Here is a 22,500-nt window from a genome sequence, read left to right as displayed (position 1 = left end):
TATTATTATTATTATTATTATTATTAGGCCTATTACTTGACCCAATTTCAGAGAAAATTAACTTCCAAAAACAGGTTGACTTAAGCACTCCAACCATTGTGCTCAAGGCTAAGCATCTGCTCTTGGATCTAATCAATGTCTAGCGTATATGGTTCTATAAATTACAGGCCTTTCCTTGCAGTCACTAAACAAACAGTAATGTACAATCATTGGACACTAACACTTACTATACACTTACACTCTCTAAACACTTGCACTTACACTCACTAAACATACTTACTATACACTCACACTCAATAACACTAAAACACTCACTGAATACTCAACACTCACTAGGCATTCACTACACACTGAACGCTCAAAAAACACTCACATAACACTAAACACACACTAAACATTCACTAATACTCACTGTACCCTAAACACTCACTAAACATTCACTAAGCACTCACTCTCACTTAATCCTAAACATTCATTAAACACTAAACATTCACTAAGCACTCACTAAACATTTACACACTAAACATTCACTAAACCCTAAACATTCACTACACACACACTAAACATTCACCAAACTCTTACTCATTAAACATTCAGAATAAAAAAAAATTCTCAATCTCATCAAGCCCCTGTTCAGTTTGCGCGGTGCCAGACCTTTCAAGAGGGACCGCAAGGCTCTGCAGCTAGTATCTCCAGATATTTACCCTCTGTGGGTTATTGCCCATAGGAGGTCAGCCATGTTCCAAGTGAGATCATCGTCGCAGAAGTGGTCTCGTAGCCTCAGGGAGCTTTCTCTACGTCTCTATTTGATGCCTGCTTCTTACCTGGTTTTGCTTTCTTGTCACCAAGATCCTTGTGGTGTCTGCGATGAACCGTGCGTTCGCCCACGTTATGCAAGAGCAAGGAATTTCTGAAACTGAGGTTCTTGATAGAGCTATAGTAAACATACTCTTAATTAAGGAAGTCCAAGAGTGAGGTGGGGAGGGAGAAGGATGACTTTTGTTGCATTCCAAGGGCCTTGCCATTGAGGAGAAGTACCGATGTCTCTGGCTTTTCAAACCCGTCTACAAGATTTTAAACGGGTTGCTACTGTACACCGGTCTGCTAAACTACTTCTTTGACTGTTAACCTAGTTTTAAGGTACCATAACACGACTACATCGTCAGGGGACGTATTTCACTCTGGTATTGTTTCGAAGCCGACAGTAACACCGTGCCTTAATGGAAAACAACGAAAAAAAAAAAGAGCCAATTCCAAAACTAACTGGATACATATTGTTTACGTTCACTTGGTCCAACTCACACTAATTGCTTACTTCCGCATTGCGTGGGTGGAAGGAGGAGCTCAGAATGTTACCGATTAGTCAGATTTTCTCGGCTGATTATCTTTTGCTCGGGGTCAAAAGCTCAAACATTAAAATAGTAATGGCTTCTATGAGGACAACTTGCACTAAAACTTATATATATATATATATATATATATATATATATATATATATATATATATATATATATATATATATATATATATATATATATATATATATATATATGTGTGTGTGTGTGTGTGTGTGTGTGTGTGTGTGTACAGTATTATACAGTATATATATGTAAAGGCGATTCTGTCAGTATGACATCGGAAACCGTAGAGTGAATGGGATTCTCCCCATCTCATTTCTTGTATTTATCCACAGAAATATTTCAAATCAAAGAAGCGAAATATGTTAACTCATGTGAGTGTTGGCAATAAGACTCGGCAGATTTTTTCACACGCTCAGAATACGCAGAGTAATATAACCATGAGATGTCAGCACACGACTCTATTTAGGACGAGGCTCTTTGCTTTGTGGGTGGCCATTATTTGAGCAAATGATTTTATTTCGCAGACAAATCCACTCGTGGGCAATCGAATAGATCATAGATATTTAAGAGATTTTCCAGGAATATATTTCCTATAACAGTATTTCCTAGCCACAACCAAAAGAATAGTCGATCTAAAACAGTCTCAAATCCGGATATTAAGTGCTTTGCCCCAATACTGCAGCATGATAGATACCGGTTTTATTAGATAATGAAATCCGCTTATTCGGTTATTTGTCAACTGATGTTTCACAACCGCGAATGACTGTGAGAGCTTGCTTAAGCGATAGTGCTGTTGCTTTATTGTTTGGATAAGGTTCCAGTTAGCTATATGCCGACTAGAGCTATTGCCTTTATTGGGAAATATTTGTACTGATGTGTGCTGAACTAGGATCGTAGCGAATGAGTCTGTAAGATACGTTATCGTGCACTGGCAGCCTCCCGTTATAATTCAGACGTACTGTTTATACGCAACCTACCGTTCCGAAATACTGTGGGACGCACTGCTGACCGGAATCTAGCTTGGTAAGCAAATTAGGCAAAGTAAATTTTTTCCAAACTTAGAAAGAATATATCAAAGGGCGTCACATTTTCCGAAACTCAGTCTAGTCCATAAGTAGGTTAAAATTAGGAAATTGCTTATTAATGTCTGAATACTCTAAACATCCGTTTCTTTACGTCTTCAATCCCGGATAATCCACAGGCGTCGTCGGTGCTCAAACTTTCTTCATTACTGTAATCTTACCAGAGATTCTATCACTGTCTATAATATAAGACATCTTAAAAAACCGAAGTCTCTCTATTGGGAGAATGTTCAGTAGTTTTTCTGATAATGTCTTCTGCATAGCCCTAGAGAGAGAGAGAGAGAGAGAGAGAGAGAGAGAGAGAGAGAGAGAGAGAGAATGCGTTCCAAATAATCGTTCACTGTAATAAAAGGAGGCTTTCTGACTATATATATATATATATATATATATATATATATATATATATATATATATATATATATATATATATATATATTATAGTGTGTGTTTGTTTTATATGCATACCTATCCCTGTATACACATACATACATACACACACACGCACACACACACATATATATATATATATATATATATATATATATATATATATATATATATATATATATATATATATATATATATATATATGTAAACAAAGTATATATAACTCTCTCTATATATATATATATATATATATATATATATATATATATATATATATATATATATATATATATATATATATATATATATATATATATATATATAAATGGAGAAACTGAAACAACGGAGTTTAAGATCTTTTGCCTTTTGCCTGTAAGGGCCTTAGTTTAAAGGCAAAATGTCATCTTATGCTACATTGTTTCTCTTACCCCTTGGCCCATAATATATTCTGTGCATATTTCATTCTATACCATAATACCTGTGAAAGAAATTATATATATATATATATATATATATATAATATATATATATATATATATATATATATATATATATATATATATATATATATAAGATTCATTGTAGTATCAAGATATAAGGAAAAGTCTTGAAAAATCTCGCCTCACTTCATGTCTCATGACCTCCTAAAAGAAACAGCAGTCCCCAGTTTTCCTGTCCGTTGAAACGACAATTTCTTCTCTCACCGCATTGTCCCTTCATAAAGCTCTTTATATATGTCGTTTTCTCCCATTTCTAGGAAGACTCAGAGCAAATCAAAATGACCCTTCCTGGGGTAAAATTGCTCGTAAGTCTTGACCAGCAAACGTGCTTAATTTTTCCCCAAGGCATTATTGTATGTTTATTTTTGTGTACTGTTCTCCTGTGTTTTTATTCTATTTCACTGCATAAATATTTATGATATGCAAAAATGTCTGCCCTATATTATTTCTCTTGAATTGTCTTTTCTTTTCTAATATTTTTTGACAAATAGCTCAGACAATTTCAGCTTATATATTAGGCTATAAAAATGTAAGTTCCATCACGGCGGCAAACATTGTTGTAATCTTCTATTATATTAATTTCCTTGGCTGCCTTTCTGTATGTCCCTCCCTTCCCCTTCCCCTGCCCCCTTCCTCCCCTTCCACTTCCCCTTCCCCTCCCACCCCTCCCACTTTGATTCCCATTCTCCTCCCTCCCATCCCCCTTCCTCCTCCCCATCCCCTTCCCCCTCCTCTCCCTCCTCCTTTTCCATCCTTCTTCCCTCCCCTTCCTCTTCTCTTTTCCATGTTTTCCTTGTTTTCCTTTCTGTGTGTCCCTCCCCACCCCTTCCTATCCCTCCCTTCCTATCCCCTCCTCTCCCTTTCTATCCCCCATTTCCCTTCCCATCCCTACCTCTTCTTTTCCTCTCCCCTCCCTACCTCTCCCTTCCCCTACCTCTCCTCCTCCCTACCTCTCCTTCCCCCTACCCCTCCCTCCCCTCTCCTCCTCCCCTCCCCTCCTCCCCTCCCTACTCCCCCCTACCCCTTCCTCTTTCCCCCCCCTCCTCCACCTTCCTCCTACCCCTCCCCTCCCCTCCCCTCCCTCCACCTTCCTCCTACCCTCTTCCCCTCCCCTCCTCCACCTTCCTCCTACCGTCCCTCCCCTCCTCCCCCTCCACCTTCCTCCTACCCTCCCCTTCCTCCCCCTTCCTCCTACCCTCCTCCTCCCCTTCCCCTCCTACACTCCTCCCCTCCTTCCCCTCCCCTCCTCCCCTCCCCTCCCCACACACCTCCCAGCCTGACTCTCATTTCCCCTTCCCATTTCTCCTCTGCCCATCTCTCTTCTTCCTCCCTCCCTGTCCCTTCCCCTTCCTCTCTTCCTTTTCCATCCTTCTTCCTCCTTCCCTCTTCTATTTTCTCGATGTTTTCCTTGATTGCCTTTCTGTGTGTGTCCCTACCCACCTCCCTTCCCCTCCCCTTCCTATCCCCTCCCCTTCCCATCCCTCCCTCTTCCCTTCTCTCCCCTCCCCTACCTCTCCCCTTCCCATCTCTCCCTCTTTCCCTTCCTCTCCCCTCCCCTACCTCTCCCCTTCCCATCCCCTCCCTCTTTCCTTCCTCTCCCCCCTCTTCCCTACCCCTCCCTTCCTTCCCTACCTACCCTCCCCTCCCCTTCTTTTTCATGTTTTCCTTGTTTCTCTGTGTATGTCCATCCCCTTCCTCCCCATCCCCTCCCCTCCCATCCCCCTCCCCTCCCCTCCCCTCTCTCCTTCCCCTTCCTCCCATTCCTCCTCCTCCTCCCCTCCCCTTCCCCCCCTCCCTCTCCTTCTCCCCTTTTTTCCATCCCATTCCCTTCTTCCCCTCCCTCTTCTTCTCCCATTCCCCTTCCTCCTCTTCCCCTTCCTTTCCCTCTTCCCCTCCCATACCCCCCCCTTCACTCCCCTTCTTCCTCCTCTTTTCCCTTCCCCCTCCCTCCAGCTTTCCCCTTTCTCCTCCTCCTTTCCCATCCCTCTTCCCTTCCCCTCTCCTTCCCTCTTCCCTTTTCCATGTTCTATGATGAAATAAAATGTAAGATTGAGTACTATTAACAATGCTTATGGATTTGTAAGGATATCATTTTTTCTTATAAAAGTAATGTACAGGTTTTTCAAATCAAAAATATAACTTCCTTTTTTTTTTGACCTTTAGTATTTAAATGAAGTGTTTAATTAACCTCATGTGGTAACTGTGAACCACCTACATTATGAGGATCACAGTAAATACTACGTGTGTATACATACATAAATTTTATACATATAGAGTATATATATATATATATATATATATATATACTGTGTGTGTGTGTAAATGTGAGTGTATGCATATACACATTGCTGAAGCTTGTGTTATGTCTCAAAAATCGTTTGCAAACGTTCAGCGCTAAAATTACAAGAATTATTCTTGGTGTTTATTGTAAAGGGAATACCACAAAACCCAACTCTCAGATGCTCTGGGAATGTTTAAAAGGTACCAAGGTACCATTAGAGGCGCCTCACTCAAGATGATTTATCCCAGTATAAAGGGCTCTGTCCTTTCTCCCGGGGAGAATGCATGGTATTAAAAAAGTAGTAATATTTATTTCGAGGAGAAAAAGCCTGAAAAGGAGTTTTATATTATGGTTGCAAACCGAGTGGTTGGAGTATTGGAGTACAACTTGCTTTATATTATTGCACAACGTATTTATTTTCACCTCTACCCATGCTACCTTGTTCAAATATCGGCCATTCCTTATCTTTCTTCTTAATGTTGTACTGTTTTAAGCCAATTATATTTTGATTAATCTTTTAGACAGTAGGCGTTTTTTTTTTACATGGACGTGGAGTAGGGAGGCCCTAATGTTGCCAACAACATGTTGCCAATTTCAATTATATCAGCTGAATGTGGAATAAATAAGACTATCAATAAAAAAAAAATATATACAACCACATTAATTTAGCTTTTGACAATTACAAGTTTAAGGAATATCATAGAAGCTGCTGAGGTCATAGGAAGCGACATAATTATTCATTCAATGAAACCCACTTCTGTTTTGCCAAGAACACAATCTCTCTGTCTATCTTTCCCTTTTACCACATTTCATACATTATTCTTATAACAAATCGGGTTGTTCGGTTCAGTGGCACCTCTGCTCCGATTCGGATCTCTCTCCATACGTCTACATTCCTTATTTTCTAGAGGCTGGAATTTCTCTTGGCGTTTCATATTCCCATTCGCATCATTATTTTCCTCTTTCCATAAGGGGTAGGTTACTATATGGGCTGTGGCTACCTATCCATAGGTCATTGCAATTGAAAATCTGTTATTACAGGAAAAAATTTATCCATTATTAGATTCTTAACAAAAATAGTTTCAGTTATTTGAAAAACATAGGAGGCTTCCTTCTCTAAAATTGAAATTATTAAAGACTGAACATACTGTGATTTCTTAAGCTCCAAGCTTTCTCTACATATTAGGGATTGCTAATCGTTTCTTAGAGAATGCAGCCAAGACAGTAGAAGTGATGCACCGGAAGAAATTTTCTGGAGTGTCGTCGAAAATCTTATAAACAGGCAAGCAGATAGTAGGAATATATAACTGATATGTACGTAGGTCAGTTGAAATTAAGACTGGACCAGTGATCCAACAAGAAACCATAGATTACACTATTAAAAACATTCATCAGACGAGAAACCCTAAATTACGCTCATAAAAAGAGTGGAGAATCTTCACGTAAATAAAAATTAATAGTTTACTTCACTAATAAAAATTCGGGTGACCCTTACTTAAACTTGAAGGAGCTGATATGGTAATAGCTACATTCGTCACATAAAGATCAAAACCATATCTCGTTTTTGAAATTGAAAGTATTAACAGGTCTGCGTGTTCATTTCCGGTTTCTAAGACAAAAGCTATTTTTTCGGAATCTTTATAAACTTTCCATGCTCCAAACTATGTGCTACTGTTCATGGTTTCGTGCTACTGCTCATGGTTTCAATGTTAACAACATACAAACACAAAATATATAGTACAGGAACTCTTAGAGATGCAAAGAAAGTAAAGGAACGTGGCTGGTGAAGAGCTAACACTTTTGCATATAAATGGAAAGGACGAAAGATTTTAATGTAATAACAACAGAGGAGAATTGCCGTCGAAGTGAAGCACGATATTATCATGTGTCCATGTGGTTTTTTACCTTCTAATTTTGTAGTTATTATTTCATACCAAAATGTATCACTTTCAATTGTCATTGAAAACCTTATACTATACCAAGAAGTTTGAAGTATTTGTACTTACAAGCTTCTGTACAATGCAGCATGCCTGCCTCACTCTACAATCTATTTATATTGTATCATTCCCTTATAAAATATGGGCCTCAAAAAGAAAAATAATACTCTTTTGCTTAATTGAAAGGAAATGTGAGGAACCAAAGCATGGGTAATAAATAGATGAAAAGGAGTAAGATCTCAATTATCCTCATGAACAACTCCGCTTACTGAAAGGACTCAATATATGATTGACTATATCAAGTATCGCCGTATAAATGATAAAAAATGGCGAGCTAAAATGCCACATGTTACAAACCCTCAGATGTCAACATTATACTTTGGAGGGAATCCATTTATCGTTTACGGAGTCCTCAGAGATAAATAATCAAAAAGATTTATATAACCAATAATGATATTTACAGATAATGAAGTAAAGTAAAATAGATAAGTAAAACTTCCCTTAGAATCCAACATGACAAAGGTGTCATAACTTACAATGAACTGAAGCTCTGCAATGAAAGACAAAGAAAGAAACAAGGAACCTGCCGTACTACAGCTCACACAAATATGAAGAGAGAGACAAAAGACAGATCGCAGCGGAGAAAATGCGGTCAAATCATCATCGTATCTTCGTCGCCGGGAGAATATACAGAGAGAAAGAGAGAGAGAGAGAGAGAGAGAGAGGCAGAGAGAGAAAGAGATTTGAGAGAGAGAGAGAGAGAGAGAGAGGAGAGAGAGAGAGAGAGAGGAGGCAGCAGGCAGTATATATTTATATATATATATATATGTTATATATATATATATATATATATATATATATATATATATATACATATATATATATATATATATATTTATATATATATATATATATGGATATATATATGTATATCTACATATATTTATATATCTATATATGTATATATATACATATAGATAGATAGATAGATAGATATCTCCTCCCCGACGACAGGAAAGGATGCGATGATGATGATTTTCCCTACATTTACATTTTTTATTTCTTTAAAAAAATGCTATTTTCGTGGCAATAAAACTTTCTAAGAATTTCACCCCAGGAGGACAAGATCAACTTGGAAATTATTATTATAGATAGATACATATACATAAAATATATGTATATATAAGTATATATACATATATTTATATATATATATATATGTGTGTGTGTGTGTGTGTGTGTATATACACTGGTTTGTACGTCTGTGTGCATTAATTTTTAATGAGTTAAAAATAAGGTGGTCTCAAGAATTTCTGTTTCCTGAAATGGTCATCACTAGCGCCCCGTAATCAGTCAGCTTCAAGAAAAAGTGACCTTTTTGTTTTAACAAGGCTTCTCCATTGCCATTGATCACCTTATTAAGGGAGAGAGAGAGAGAGAGATGGCTGCCTCCAGCAAGGAATGATTAAGTTTTTCGCACATAGCAGAGTAAGTTATAAATATATAATTTTTTTGGTTTTCCAGCATCAAATTATAATAGTAGATTTTTGAAGGATACAGTAGTTTAAATCGCTTGTCTTATTTAAATAAAATTTCTTCTTCGGAAAAAAATAAGTTTTAGAGTCTTCAAGAACACTATAAAGACCTTGCAGAAAACTTTTCCAATATTCCTGGAAAACTATTTCCACCATATACTTTGGGCTTGTATTTCAAGTCAATGGTCCTGTAATAATGCTTGTCCCGTATGAATTGGTTTATATTCTAAAAAAAATAATAGTAATAAAAAAATACTCATAGTAGCATGAGTCTTAAAATGGGCAAATCCACAGTTGTATACTTTATCTTTGAAATATTCATATACATAACACAATGAATTGCCTCAACAATAATAATAATAATAATAATAATAATAATAATAATAATAATAATAATAATAATAATAATAATAATAATAATACTGAGATAATATTAAGCAAACTTTTTACTGAGTGAAGATGCAATTTTTAATAATTTTAGTAGGACATTTTTAAACAACTTTTAGAGCTGGCCGTGCTGGACACGACCTTTGCCTTCAGTTTGTATAAACAAACTGAAGGGATAGGACCATGGGATCACCACTTGGTCCAATTTTGCTAACATCTTCATGTGCTCCCTGGAGGAGCGCATAATAGAAAAAATGTCCCATTGGTTTCCGCCCTCTATTTTTATCGAAGATATGTTGACGACACGTTCTCCCTATTTCGTCATGAATGTCATGCAGAGTCCTTTCTGGAGTTCGTCATCCACAACATCCAAACATAAGGTTCGCTATGGAGGAAGGAGTAAATAACAAACTCCCCTTCCTTGATCTTATTATTTCCAGAGGTGACTCAGGTTTTTACACAGGTGTGTATAGAAAAAATACATTTACTGGTTTGAGAATGAATTTTTATAGTTCGTGTTTCTTTCATTTGAAACTGAACTCTATTTAACCCTCCTCATAGGGCTTACACCCACTCGTCAAACTGGAAGAGTTTCACGATGAGATATCCTTTTTAGTGAAATATTTCAATAATAATTGTTTTCCATCACGACTTTTTTCAGATCCTAAATAACTGCTACTACAGAAAATGACTCGGCAACACCTGAATCGACTGTGCCGGAAACTAAAGATGTATGCAAGTTTCCCTTTCGTGCATGATGATACTTTTAGGAAAAATGCACAGCCATTATTCAAAAAGAAGTTTTCCAGCTTTAAACCTGAAAATCATCCCGAAAAATCCCTTTACAATAGGGTCTCTGTTCAGAGTCAAGACAAGCTCAGTCCTCTGTTTTCGTCAGCGTTGTTTACAAGTACACTTGCCGGGATGTGATCACGGGATATACATATAGTGCAGCAGATTGCTGTAAAAAATCGTTCAGATAGTGAAACAAGCATGAAATTTGGCACAAAACATTCCTAAGACTACGCTCTCTTAGAAAAGGGCGCTGGCCACCTGAAAATCCAAGATGGCGGCTATTTTCAAAATGGCCGCCATCTATGTTAATTCACTGGTTTGGGAGCATCTATTGGATGGAATATGCCAGTTTTTTTAAACCTCGACTTTTAGGTTATAAAATGTTTCCATACCACACATTTTATTGAAAACCCTTACTAAATGAATTGTAACCAAGATGGCGTACAAAATGGTTGCCATAAAAGTTTTTTTCTATCCACAGCGCTAGAACATAGAGAGACCAACTGTTTTTATTTAATGGTATATTCATGTGATCAGACAGTTTAACTAATATGCTATTTTCAACTGAAATAGTAATGGTATGGTCACATACAACATTGTGTCTAAGACTGTAACCATAAAAAGAAAAGAAGAAATACGGACTAAACAAACCAATCTATGTATGGGTCTCAACCTACACCTTTGAAAAAATTCGAGGATAAGAAGGTAGGCATAGCATGACACGTTGGATGCTCAAGCTAGTTATCTACTGAAGAGAGGCAATATTATCTAGACTTCACATTTGCAAGTGCACAGGCTGTGCAGGAAGACCCAAATAGCACTTGCACCTTTCCCAACAGCCTGCTTTGCATCCATTTGGTAGCTGTTGGCAACTCTTGGCTAAGGGCGAGTTGGTTGTCCAGAGGACTTGCCATGCTTCACCAGACTTTTGCCATCCCCACTCAGCAGGGTTCTCTGGCTGTGGCTGACACTGGGTGGCCTGCCCCCACACACAACCAGCCTGATCACCAGCACGCTTGGTGTGTTGGAGGAGGCTCCCCTGGTTGGTGGAATGGCCTCATATGCCCTTTGTTTTCTGGCAAACATATCAAGTCTAGCCTCATCCACAGTGCCAGCAGTGCTGGATCTTTCATACATAAGTATGACAAACCTCTCCAGGACCTTCCAGGTCACTCTCTTCCACTCTGAGAGGGTAGTGACTCAGTTTGGAGAACACAGTGGAGGCCTCTGGAAAGATGTTCCATGTCTGCCAGGCAGTCTTCTTGCCCTTGCTCCGGAAGGCTGACACTGTATCACAGCCTGTGAACGCATGGAAGAAGAGCATGCCATTCACCTTCTCCTGGCCCAGAGAGTTGCACAGGTCATGCACAGCAATCCAGCGCAGGCTCTGGCCTTGCCAAATGCCACCATGCTTCTCTAGCCTAGATTGTGGAGAGTGGAGAAAGCACTGACTGCAACGACAAGAACATCTGTGTCATTTGCTTTAACCGTGATGGTCTTGGCTCCATGTTCTGTGGCATATTTGGCATGGAGAAGATGCGGTGTCAGCTTCCTCATGAGAGCACTTTTCCAGTCCCTGAAGACTAGCCTCATGAGTGCTGAGGACAGCAGACCCTTTCGTGGCAATGACAACATTTGTGGCGAACATCTGGGCAACTTTGTCTGCCAGGAACTGGAACAACTCTGTCTTGTTGGCATCGTGTCTTAGGAAATTGCGCCAGTTGGATGGAATTGTGTTCTTGTCTGTCACCTTGCGCCTTCCTCCTTGACCACGTTGGAGCCTGGTCTCAGCTTTGAGGCTGGATGTGTTGTATACATCAAATACAAGATGTGATGATGTGTACTTGCTGCTATAGGATTGTATCACAGGCAAGAAGTCAAAAAGTGCATAGCCCTCAAAGGTCTTTCCTTTCTTTGGTGGCAAGGCATGGACCAAAGCTGATCCATCTACAATGAGGACATCAGTCTTTGGTTCTTTGTCTTCTAGTGTAACATGACTCTCCAGGACCGAGGTCAGCTGAGACTTCTGACATGTGTACAGCCTCCACCCTCACTAAGAAGCTGGGAATGTTTGATTCTCGTGCTGGAAGAATTCCTGCAGATCACATTCACCGCTCTGACAGGATATAAATAGCTTTGAGAAAAGCTGGCAATCCTCCTTCAGAAGTTTCTGCTTTGACTGTTCTTGGCAGCTTCTTGCCTGAAAAGTCAGTTCTGTTCTTCTTTATCGGCTCATAGAAGGAGACTGCATTGTTTGCCAAAGTCTTTGAAAACTTCTATGAAATTTAGTTGCTCCTCTGTCAAGGGTGTCTGTAGAAGTTCTGCTGAGCTGTGCAATGTCTTTGTTGTCAATGGAATACAGATGCTCTCTTCCGAAACTTGACCCAGTGTTGCAAAGCCAATGACAACTTCAGACTCTCTCCAGAATGTCTTCTGCGCATGAGGTGTTTGTTCATGGCACAGTTGTCTGCTCATTAAGACTCCTTACTTTGAACCTCAAACCGTATGCAGACACCAAGTATGATCTCTGGGCCAGCCACCATCCATCTTCTGAGTGCTGACGGATCTTCAACTGCCTCTGAAAATCCGATCAGCCTTTATAAAGGCATTGGTCTGCCACATCCTTGGTCAAATACCATTTATGAGATCTCTGGCGACTGGTCTTGTGCCTCAGTTCTGGAATTTCTGCCAGAGTTTGTCTTTGAGTCTCGTGGAATTTACACTTGGTGACTCTACACTAATTGTTCCAGACGTTGTTGAATAGAGGTGGCAAATATCTGCCAGCCAGAAATGTGACTGGATCATCTGAACAAGGTTGTTTTCAACAATGTATGTCATCAGTTCTGACAGAACTAGTGGATACACATCTGATTCTGACTCAGTGCTACCTTGGTCTTTCTCAAGGCTCCTCAGGTAGGACCTTTTTCTGTTATAGAGGGCACAAAGACAGGCATGGTGATACCAAACTCTGTGCAATGACATCCCCGCAGTCAACTTAGCAAAGGCTTTACCATCACTAAGTATCTCTGCACATTCACGCAATTTCAAGTCAAGGCCCTTAGTACTAGCCTGTCTGAGATCAGATGCAGGTGCCACTTTCTCTGAAAATGCAAACTTCATTGTCATGACTGGTTCGGCGCAGTTTTGCACGACTAGTCTCAGTGTTGCTGGTCTGGTCATTGGATTGTCGCTTTCTTGCACGGTCCAGTTTAGTGTTGTTAAACAACAAGCGACAGTTCACATGGTATTTTGCTGCATTTTTTCCTGAGTGGCCTCTATGCCATCACCTTCATCCAGCCTTGCTGGATCCATTATCAGTGGCATTTCATTAATTTCACTGAACATGGAATGTTCCTTGCCAGCATTGTGTACCCATCATGGTCTAGGACATGATGACTTGGAGGTGATGTCAAGTGCTCACCTCTTTTGTCCTTCTGACAAAGACAACACAAACTCAGTTTGTTTTTCTACTACTCAATATTGGATTGGCATCACATTCTGCCATGATTTCACTTTTGATTAAGGCCGAGGGTTTATCCTTTTACCCTTAAACAAAGCACACATTCCTGTATGGGATTCAACTAGGTTCGGTCTCCTACACCCTGGCCCGATCATTCATCAGTGCCATTTAAGTCCCGTGTGATCTGTACACCATCCGGGTAAGTACATGAACCATCATGTACAGCCCCATACCCTGGCTCAGCTCTCCCGTGCTGGCACATCCTGTCTATTCAGGTGGGCTATCTAACTATAGCTGGTCTGGGGCTGTTAAGCATTTGGGACACTAAACTAAACTATACTACAACTACTAGTCTAAGACTACAGGATTAGTAAAGCTGGATTAGCTGGCACTGAACCCCATGCTGAGTTACACAGCAGTGATGTCACCAGTGTGCCCTGGTTGTGTGCAGACATACACTCTTTTACATTTATTAATTTTCCTTCAAAATTGATGAGTTATTCGAAAGAGATGGCCTCATTAGGATCTAAAACCACAGAAACCAAGATCCATGTTAAAACGATAATTGTTGAACGGGCATTATTTCTCATTATAATTATTGTTTCTACCTTTTCTTGGCAGCCATATAGCCCCATATTTAAAAATTAAACTGTTGCTGGAAGCTACAGAAACATAATATTCACAAGAAATAGTATGGAAGAGCTTTACCATATTGCTAGAAACAAATACATGCCATTCTAGTGAAAAATTAGCCAAAATCTGTCGATACTGGCCGCCATCTTGGAATTTGGCCGCCATATTAAATTTTTGCGTGGCCAGCGCCCTTTTCTGATAAGAGGAACTTTAAAGAGCACTTGTGCAAAATTTCATGCTTGTTTCACTATCTGAACGATTCTTATGAAATATGCAATTATCTGCTGCACTAATATGTGGGATGCACGAGGAGGCTGTTGAAGGTCCGCATAGATTCCCACAGGGGCATAAGTCATAGAACAGGTAGCAGGTTATCTAATCCTGAGCAATCAAATATACGAAATCATTCAAAATTATGTAAAACATATTGACAGCAAGGATTTTTCCATCCTAGGCCGAGTGCAGAACAACAACGACTTAACCATCCTAGAATCCATAATTATCAGGAAGACTGTGCCGTCGTTAAATCTCAATCGTCCTCAGTGAGAATTGTTTATAGCCTAGTTTGGGCAACTGGTTTTCCTCACTCTGTTTGTACTTATTTATGTTAGTCTTGTTCTTTCTTTCATATAGGTAGGTTGTTTTAAGATTTTAGTGAACTCCTTTTACTCATTATTGACTTGTCTTGGAATGAGGTGTTTTTGTTTAAATATTTTTACTACATAAAGAGCTGTTGCCATTGCATTAATTTGTTATTGATGTTCATAAATTATATTATATTTTATAGCCTTGAAAATGCGACTTGGAATTCGTCATGGAACGTCGGCATTGAAAATAAACTGTAGATGATGAGGATGCCTTTCCCTACTGCTTCCTTCGTGATGTATATATATATATATATATATATATATATATATATATATATATATATATATATATATATATATATATATACTAAAAGGACCTCATTCAAACTGCATGGTATCTATAGATACCATCCAGTTTGAATGAGGTCCTTTAATAATTTAGTTAATGCACACAGAACAATTGTGTATGTGATAAAGTTAATATATACGTATGTATACATATATGTGTGTGTTAGTGTGTGTATTAACAGATAGTTAGACACAGAGATAGATGCATAGATAGAAAAGATATATATATATATATATATATATATATATATATATATATATATATATATATATATATATATATATATATATATATATACATATATATACACATATATATATATATATATATATATACATATATATATATATATATATATATATACATATATGCAGTAGGGAGTACGGATAGGAAGAACAGTCAGCTCATCATTGATATATTTATTAATAGGTGCGCTTCAGGATCACCCATCCCATCTTTTCTGGCTAAAAAGATACAAAACACTAATTAAAACTGACAACAGAGCTTACAAAATTAAAATGCTTTAAAGATTGAAAAAATGACAATGACAAAACAAGAAATAGATTACCTTCAGTAGTAAAGTCCAGAGGATGAAAACTGAATAAGAGTAAACAAGGTTAGCAAGTAAACAAGAAAGCGGGGTGGGGTTGCTATAGTACGACCGTTTTAGGAAGAGACTTTGCCCCTCTTAAACTGACCATTAACCTTCTGACTTCAAGCTCTCATTGTTTGCGCCTGTTATCAAGCACACGTGTACTATAATAGAAAGTTCTGAATGAAGTTTTGTTGTCCCACTTAAATTTTAGATAAAAAAAAAAAAAAATTCAATATATGAAAATGATAGATGCAAGAAATTTGGAAACCTAGATGTGCTTTCATTTTCAGTTTTGTTTATTTGGATGCTGTACTGAGCAATGTTCTTGAGTTACGTCATCTACTATAGTTTTTATTACTGTTCCTTTGCTGTTATCGAAGTCATATAATTGTGATATAGTTTTGAGCTTTTGAATTGTTTTCTTTCGTGTATGCCGTGATCCGTCTTTACCTCCTTGCTGCACATCAAGGTTGAATTTTCACTGTGCAGCTATAAAATAGCTCATAATAAATATTCTTTAAATATTGTTACACCCATATATATATATATATATATATATATATATATATATATATATATATATATATATATATATATATATATATTGTAACAATATTTAAAGAATGTTTATTATGAGCTATTTTATATTGTACAGTAAAATTCAACCTTGAAGCAAGGAAAAAGACGGATTATATACACTATAGGCATGCATAAATATATAAAGAATGTTTAAAGCTATTTTATAATATAGTGAAATATCACAATATATACATATATACATAATATATATATATATATATATATATATATATAATATATATATATATATAATATATATATATATATATATACATATATATATATATATATATATATATATATATATATATATATATATATATATATATATATATATATATTACACATTTATACAGTATTAGATTTACCTGTGCTTTTAAAGCACTGTCATATGATACTCATCACTGCTGTGGCATTTCTGTTATATGTAGATTTTTAAAGATATTTCTGCCACTTTCTGTCGAAAAACAGATCTATATTTCAATTTATTTCAATTTCAGTGTTCAACAGGATATCACACAACAAGGGAAAGCAATAAATTTATTTACAATCGAAGTATGAGGAGACATTACTTATGAAGAATCCTCGTCAGAGGATGCTACATCGATAACAAAAGAATCTATATATTTATCAATGCAAACATCTCTTGAAGCGTCATCTCTTTTATATCTTCGGCATGTCTCACATCATTAGCCCAGTTGTCAGAAGATATGGATTCAATTGCTTCTTTGACCAAAGGAAGCAGGTCTGATTTTTTAAAATGATTCTTCTTTGCCACGTATGATTTCACCTGCGCCCATATCAGTTCTGTTGCATTATACTGGCAGTGATATGGAGGCAGCCTAACCACTATGTCCATGATCTCTTGCCAGTCTGTCAATCACGTAATCATTTTCTTTACATGAATGTCTTTGCAACTTTACTAATTTTTTATTAGCCAGTCTTTAACTTCATCCTTTTTGGCAGACATTGTCGGAGGTTTATTAATTCGAACTGAATGATAAGAAGCGTTATCCAACACTATGATGGCAGATGGCCCTATATTGGGAAGAAGCTGGGTTTTAAACCATTTTTCAAACACTGCAGAATTCATCTGAATTTCTAGATTGCGTATCCCTTGTCAGCTGGGTGCTTGATCATTGATAAAAATATTACCCAGAAATGTGGTTAATATTGCAACCAATATTGTGATTGTGTCTACTTACTCTCAATGTTATTGATGTACAATTAGAGGAATAAATCATAGGTAAAAATTTTTATTCTGTCACCTCTCTCTCTCTCTCTCTCTCTCTCTCTCTCTCTCTCTCATTTTTTTTTTTGCCCAGCTAGTGGAATAGTAAGCGGAACCATAAAAATGATGAACATTCTTATGATTAGTTTTCTGACGAATATACAAATAATTTTTAACTATAATACACAACTGTGATGTAGCTGTCCTTTACAGATTCAAACAGAATTAGAGAAAATGACAAAAAAAAAAAAAAAGACTGTCATCCTCAATCAGTGCAGTGCTTATACCTCTGGCAACACTAAACCCCGCTATATAGTACTTATCCTATGTTTATTTATTTGTGTTGTTACATTAATTGCATAATATCTATATCACGGATCGCTACTATCACAATATTATCATATAAATAAAACAGGTTAATTTGCAGCAAAACAACAAATACAAACGCTATTACAATGATTGTTTACGATTTCGTGCGTCTGGTAGCATGCTACGGGTGACTACCGTCTGAAAACCCTCCGGATTGTGGTAAGTGTGAGGTCTCATCTCGGCCGTAATCAAAGGGTTAAATCGTGAGTTTGCTACTATCATGGTTCTCATGGGATATGCCTTTTTCTGCAGAATTTTTTCTACTCTCATCTCATAATTAATCCCAAAAGCATTTCGTGTTACAGGCATCATATACTGGAGAAGAATTCATAATATCAAACCACTATCAACAACATAAATGAAATTAGCAGTTTCTTCCAAATTGCTGCTTAAACGGCAGCAATTTGGATCGAAGTGAATAACAACTGTTATTCAGTTCACACGCTATTTCTCTTGGCCTAACAAGTTAAAATGACTTTCATTTAACTTATAAGAAAGGCCATATTCTGTTTTCCCCTGAATGTACATTTCACGAATGGAAGAATCAGAAATAAAACTTCCATCTTGCAACTTGATTTCATGTAGTTGGTACTATCATCCTTGCAAAAATGTGAAGAGCAAATGATAGCATGATCTGGGTTAAGTTTATCAGATCGTCGACATGCTGTATACATGCATCTCTGAAAACTTTCAACCCTCGCAAAAACGAAAGAAACTTATGCTTAAATCTGAAGATCTGATTTTCCTTTTTTGTGTTAAAACAGCCAAAAGCTGTGCAGCAGTTCGGCATTGTGCCGACAATATTTTAACAACGTGCTTGACCAGGAAAATGTTCTTACACTGACATTATTGCGAGGAGAAATGTTGGAAATGAGGCATTATACAATAAAACTGGTTTTTATATGCTGGAATCTACACATATAAATGAATATCTATCAAAGAAATCCTTAGAGAAAGGATAAAAATAAAATATTAATAGAGAGACATGTTATGGGTTGCCTTTTTAAGCCAAATCTTTGGTTTGGGTTGGCTTAGCCCGAGCCCCAGTCGAGGTTTGGGGGCTCACGTGAGCTCATTATCCTTACCCGCTCAGATTCTGACCGGCGCGTTAACAGACCCGTTCTTCTCTGGATCCTGGTTTTTATTATCATTATGCATTATACATTTCAGTCTCCTGAGCAAATCAGGAAGTTCGAACTGGGTTAAGAAATGTACCAGTATAATCCTTAGTAAACAATTTCACCAAGATCTTGTTTTTGTATTATGGGCTTAAAGTTATTTCATATACTGTACTGTTTTTTATCTTATATCTTTTGTATATTCGATTAGCATATGGTAATCCTCCTTCGTATTTTTTTTTCTACTTATCGGTGTTTATACCTGGATGCTTACTAATCATATTAATGCCCTTTTAGGCGTTCTCAAGGTGAATGTCTTTTCATGCTGGATAATGATGATAATGATAATCTCATAATAAAACTCTGAAGAAGTGTCGCGGGAAACATGTGGAAAAGAATAAAATCTTTATTTCCACACACACATGCATATTACATTAGATATATACATACGTGTGTGTGTGTGTGTGATTAGACAGATACAGGTATTGATATTTGAAGTTACGAAGAAAAATGACAACAGGACTCCTTGCACAGCATTTAGACCCCAAATCTTGCTTTACACAATCTAGTCAAAATGATATAATTTAAGTTGGCTTTAAAAATCAAACTTATTACAGAGTGAAACAAATAATACAAAAGAGAGAAGAAACATTGCACTGTTGCAATAACAGGACTGAATATCTGAGTGGTTCTACTTGTCATAAAAACCGATACGCTGAGTTACTAGAACAGCGAGTAATATATATCAAACTCATTTATTGAAGAGATGTTTGTGACCCTCGGAAGGCCTCTATGAAAAACAATTCAGCGGTACTAGCACCACATACAAATTTCATACCTCATAAAAAAACAGTAAAATTCTAATTTACAAAATGAGTCCCATCTAGAGAGCTTCAACATACAGGGGCTTAGAAAGAAGAAAATAACGTGCAGTCTTGTTGATGTAGGCTCTGGTTTAGTGTTTAAGAGGACATATTAAATTGCTCTGTGGTTCCTTAATGAGAATCATCTGGGAAAAGGTTACTCGTAAAATGTTAAAAAAGAAAAGAAAGTCAAATGTTTGTAGCCATTTCACGTTAGAGGCTGCCAGTGAATTCGTGAGTAATCCAGATTTTTCAAAGTGTGGTTCGTCTCTATTAATTTCTTTTATCGAATTTCTCTTCCAAATTTCTTTTTCCTATTTTGTTAACTTTTATACGACCATGTACAGTACATTTGTAATATTTTGGGTTGCATACTTTTCGGGGGCGGCGGAGGGAGGCTGGTAGGTGGGCTAAGGTGGGCAAGTTGAGGAAAGCACATGAACAAAAGAAAATAAAAAAGTTTAAAATATAATCATGACTCTATCTATCTGTCTATTAGCTACCTAAATACCTGTTCAACTTTTTATCTATCTCGGCATTTACCTGCAACAGGTATGGAAAAGCATTTTTGGCGCGTCCTACCCAAATTTCACCTTCAGATCCCAAACCCCTTTGCCCCCATTTTACAAGAAATAGCTTTACCATTTTGGATCAGCACCGGGGGAACCTTATGGCCAGTGTTTCAATAAACGGTCGAGGGTTGTTATAGAGTTATATAAAATGGCAATTAATCCTTAGATAACTTAAACCGATGGAGGAGAAAACAGCTTACCATCCATCGGTTATGGATCGAGTGGGAGACTGCTAAATGAATTGTCAGGTTGATTTCAGGCCTGCGCACCGTTATGCGTTTTTATATTCGAATGCTCATAAGCATTTTATTTTTTAGTTTGTGTGATCTTTGAATATAATCGTTGAATGTATTAAGAGTACATATGTTTTCAACAAGAAACTCCCTCCTTTTAAAGGGGTAGTTCAAGCAGAAAAGGGGCAATCAATTACTATATATATATATATATATATATATATATATATATATATATATATATCGTCTAATTGTTCTAAGTGTAAATTTATTCCGGCATCCGCCTGCTCCATCAGAGGCGAAACTCCTTGCAGAAAACTTCCTATATGTAGGAAGTTTTCTGCAAGGAGTTTCGTCTCTGATGGTAAGTCATATGTATACCAAGTTTGGTTGAAATTGCTAAATGCATTTCAGAATGTATGTGGAACATGCCCACACACACGCACACACACATACATATATCTATTTTTATATATATAGATTTACTGTAGGGTCTGCTGAACAAATGAAATTATTTTACTGTTTAATACCAACCAAACTTGGTATACATATGACTTACCATTTGGGAAAGAACGCTGTGGGGATAAGATATCACTTGCACCAAAGGGCGGGTGTGGGAAAGGGGTGAAATGTAAAAATTACAGAAAACGACAGATATTAGTGTCTAATCCATAGTCTTCAGGGTGCTAAGATTAATAGTGACACTCCTGATGCCCTTCAAGTCCAAGTTCAGCCCTGATAGGAAGGGGGGTGAGAATGGGGTGGGAAGGTGGTGACGTGTAAAAATAACCGAAACACTTGATATTAGTGTCTAATCCATAGTTTTCGAGGTCCCTAAGAAGAATAGTGACACTCCCAATGCCCTTTAAGTCCTCCCAATGCCCTTTAAGTCCAAGTTCAGCCCCAATAGGGAGGAGGTTAAGAAGGGGAGGGAAGGGGGTGACATGTAAAAATAATCGAAAATGACAGATATTAATGTTTAATCCATAGTTTTCGAGGTTGCTGAGATGGATAGTGACACTCCTGATGCCCTTCAAATCCAAGTTCAGCCCTGATAGGAAGGTGGGGGAGGGAAGGGGGTGACATGTAAAAACAACCGAAAACAACAGATATTAGTGTTTAATCCATAGTTTTTAGGTCGCTGAGATGAATAGTGAAACTCCCGATGGCCTTAAGTCCAAATTCAGCCCCGATAGGAATAGGGGGTGAGAAGAGGTGGAAAATAGTGTCAATAATGTTGGGCAATGTAACTGAAGGAACTATCTTAACTGGAATAGAGAGAGAGAGAGAGAGAGAGAGAGAGAGAGAGAGAGAGAGAGAGAGTGTGAGTTATCGGTTTTCGTTGAGAGATTTCCCAGGCAGCGCTGGGTTGGTCAGCTTGTAACAGATAAAACTCAAAATCCTCATAAACACCTTTTCCACAAACATTCTTCGAGATAAGTTAGCTTGCATCTGTTATCTACTGTAATTATAGTTAGAGTTCATGATATGTGACGTTCTCTAAGTTTTAGACCATCTTCCTCTTGCTTCCTGTAAGTGGAAAAAATATTAAGTCTTTTTCCTTCTTTAGTCAGTGGTAGAATTTTTAGCAAAATCCTCATAGGAAGATATTTAGGTTAGTGATCGCCATTTCAGTTTTTCTTCCA

The sequence above is a fragment of the Macrobrachium rosenbergii genome, chromosome 48 (assembly GCF_040412425.1).
Source record: "Macrobrachium rosenbergii isolate ZJJX-2024 chromosome 48, ASM4041242v1, whole genome shotgun sequence".
Taxonomy (NCBI): Eukaryota; Metazoa; Arthropoda; class Malacostraca; order Decapoda; family Palaemonidae; genus Macrobrachium; species Macrobrachium rosenbergii.
The sequence above is the reverse complement of the archived record's forward strand: the minus strand, read 5'-3'. Positions refer to the sequence as shown.